At 41.2% G+C, this 3524-nt stretch overlaps 1 long non-coding RNA gene across 1 annotated transcript; it reads left to right on the top strand.

The window, feature by feature from the left end:
* The first annotated feature begins 490 nt into the window (after positions 1–490).
* On the top strand, positions 491–2132 carry LOC140579109 (uncharacterized). The gene is made up of 2 exons (XR_011983311.1): positions 491–775; positions 1634–2132. It is a non-coding gene; the product is annotated as an uncharacterized lncRNA (long non-coding RNA).
* Positions 2133–3524: the final 1392 nt, after the last annotated feature.

The raw sequence follows: 3524 nt of genomic DNA, 5'->3' as shown, positions 1-3524 counted from the left end.
TTTTTTGCTCAGATGCATTGTAGTAGAGTATTGATTAAGCATACATACCATTAAGAAAGTTTGTTCTAGCACACTAGTGGATATATGAGTTATGGTCAGTCTTCAAAAACTTCTTTTTGAACCATATAGCACAGTGTGGCCAGTGTTTTTGCTTCTTTTGTCTAACTGTTGCAACTTACCGCAACACGTGTTACATCCTACCCTGGTAGTGGGGCAGGTTGTAGCAAAGGAACACCATGTAGGCCTATTTGTCATGAACTCACCAGGTCTGTGATATTCTTGCAGAGGTTTGACTTGGTGCAGTTTGTAGCAAACAAACTTAATGGGGTACTTAATAGAAAAAATTAGGTTTAACATGGATTAACAGATATTCGCCGAAAGATTTCTTGCTGTGAGCGTTTCAGCTTGAAAGCTTGAGTGTCACCCCAGATGCGTCAGAGTTGGCAACCCTGCTTACGGCCCGAATCGCACCTACGACCGGTCAGTCCGAGCCGATCGCAGCCGAAAGTTGCCGACGACCTGCATAGGATCGTATTGTCTGTTATGGTACGAATGGGCATCCGTGACAACAGCTTGATTACTTTTGAATCACGTGTGCTTCTTTTCTCAAACTTCTTTCCAGCGCTTTAACGAGTGACTGTGTTTTTAAGTCTTCTAAAAAATGGAGAAAAACGAAATTACAGTCAAGATCAAAATTAAAATTAATATCAAAATAAAAATAAAGAAGGAAACAGAAAGGATAGATACGACGCGGAGGAAGTGTTACATGCCGAAGGTAAAGCCCTAGATTAAGAGACTATTAGAACACTTCGAGTTAGAATATAACATGTGTTATGCAGAAAAAGGCATCCCTGCCGTAGAATGCATGCCGGTGTTCTGACGAGTTGAGCTTTTTGGGGGTTAGGGTTTTAGGGGTTTTTGGGGGTTAGTGTAAGGGTTAGGGCTATCGATTAGCAAAAAGTGTTACAACCATACCCGGTCTCCCCTACGCATTCCCCGTAGACGCGGGGAAGTTTCTCAAACTTCTTTCCAGCGCTTTAACGAGTGACTGTGTTTTTAAGTCTTCTATAAAATGGAGAGAAACGAAATTAAAGTAATCAAGATCAAAATTGTAATTATTATCAAAATAAAAATAACAAGTAAGGAAACGGAAAGGATACATAAGACGCGGAGGAAGTGTTACATGCCGAAGGTAAAGCCCTAGATTAAGAGACTATTAGAACACTTGAATTAGAGTATAACATGCGTTATGAGGAAAAATGCATCCCTGCCGCAGAATGCATGCCGGTGTTCCGACGAGTTGAGCTTTTAGGGTTTTTTGGGGGGTTAGGGTTTTACGGGTTTTTTGGGGATTAGGGTAAGGGATAGGGCTATCAATTAGCACTACGGTAGCCTAACTCGACAAAGTAGCTCAACTCGTTTCAGATCAGTGACCAATCTGTCCGTGCAATATGGCGTGCTAAGGGAGGGTGCTGGATGAAATCGTATATGCTGCCGCTTAGGAGGTGGGGGGGCGGTGTTTCGCATACACCACAGTGTGAATTAGGACTGTTGCTGGTTTGCTTGTGGATATACCTTTAATACCCACAGAGGTTCAATACAATATCAATAACCTCTCCTTGTCTTAAAACAGAATACTGCTGGACTAATAGGCTATGGCCGGGGACGGCGAAGCACGGACTTCCATGGCTCCAGTGACCGGCGACCTGAGATGGGCCAGGGGCAGCCTCAGCAATCCGCCAGGAGTAATAGATTAATAATGGGCTATGGACGGGGACGGCGTATTAATAGAGATGTCGTGTAAGTGTTGGTAGGTAAGTTAGATAAGCTAAGGTAGGTAAGTTAGATAAGCTAAGGTAGGTAAGTTAGATAAGTTGACTTTCCCTGCCGGCCCCTGGAGGATGGGCTCCCCCTTTGAGTCTGGTCCCTCCCAAGGTTTCTTCCTAATAGGGAGTTTTTCCTTGCCACTGTCGCCTATGGCTTACTCACTGGGGGCTTTGGGTGGGGATGCTGTAAAGCGTTTTGAGACGGTGTAATGTGATATCGTGCTATACAATAATAAATGTGTTTGTAGATATGCTAGGATAAGATATGCTAGGATGTGAGCTTTACAATAAAACATATATTCAATATTTGTGTCTTTGTCGTCTCTTTTGTGCTGTGTCTGTCTTGGTTTGACAATCTTGCATCGTTAATTTATGTTTGGCACTCTCTCCTAAACGTCAATAAGCAGAGACAGAGGAATGGGAGGAAGGAACGGTTAAGTAAAAAAACAACCAAAAAAAAGTATCAAAATAAGTGTTGCCTTATTTTAATTTCAGCTTTACTACCACCTATGAGTTAATAGCTGCCAGTGTTTGTGTTAAAAGTGTGTAAATAAGTTTAACTCCGGTATATTACTGGAAAACGTGCCGGCTTCTGCCTGCTGTCATTCGGCTAACGTATAGGCGACTCTTCTGGTAAGTGTCAGGTAAAGTTGTCATTTAAAGTAATGCTAACGTGCATTGCCAGTTAGTAATTGTTTTACTGTGTCACGTTACGTCCTTTATAGTTGTAGTACAGTGCATTCTGAATCCATGCTAACTAGCTAGCTAGCTAATGTGAACATGAAGCAGTACTGCCTTCCAGCTTGAGGATTCCCACCCCGGTCCGCGGCCAGTTTTCCGCTGGGGCTTTGGCGGAGGGGTTGGTTCCAAATGCAAACGATTCCTTCATGTTCGTGTGTTGTGTTCAGAAATAAAAATAAAAGATAACTATCAAATTCAATGTTCATGTCCTATTATATAAGATAAGACTGTAAAATAACTTGACACGCATATGGATGCCATGCAGTCAGAGCATGATCAAGACAGGGTGTGAGTGGAAAAAACACAAATGTAACAGTATTTGAGGGAAGAGTGGGAAAGAGGGATATGTATGGAGAAGGAGGTTCCTCGGAGCTCCAAGATGTGAAAAATCTGGAATATAGCTATATAACATAGTTTTTGATAACCCCAGCATTTGTTTTTTAGGCAAGAATGGCAAGCAGATCAGAATTGGCCAGATTTGATGCTGCAGCTTTTATTGAAAGACAAAACAAAATTGAAAAGTGCCCAAGTTTGAATGACTGTGTTTATTTCAGTTATTTCATACTGAGCTCAAAGATTGATTTCATCATACAAATACAACACACATAATGTTTACTTGAAATTACTGAAAAGTAAGTGATAGCAGAATCAGAGGGTCAATAACTTTTAATGTGGATTGTGCTCGGGATAGAAGCTACAGAAGAAAAGTGTAGATTTTCATTTTACAAAGTATGCAAATTAATTGTAATAATATTAGATGACATTAATTGCAAGACTAATAGTACTTTGAGAAGAAATGATTTGCCATTATTATTCTGCCATTATCATTGCTCCTTTCAGTAAATTATTCTTGATGCCCCCAGTCGGTAGCCCGTGTATGTAAATATGTGGGTAGGATGATGGTTAAAACCCCCCGATTCATGTGCAGCATTTGATCACAGGTGATCGCATTCATGC

This window comes from Paramormyrops kingsleyae, chromosome 17 (genome assembly GCF_048594095.1).
Source record: "Paramormyrops kingsleyae isolate MSU_618 chromosome 17, PKINGS_0.4, whole genome shotgun sequence".
Classification (NCBI taxonomy): domain Eukaryota; kingdom Metazoa; phylum Chordata; class Actinopteri; order Osteoglossiformes; family Mormyridae; genus Paramormyrops; species Paramormyrops kingsleyae.
The sequence above is the reverse complement of the archived record's forward strand: the minus strand, read 5'-3'. Positions and strand labels throughout refer to the sequence as shown.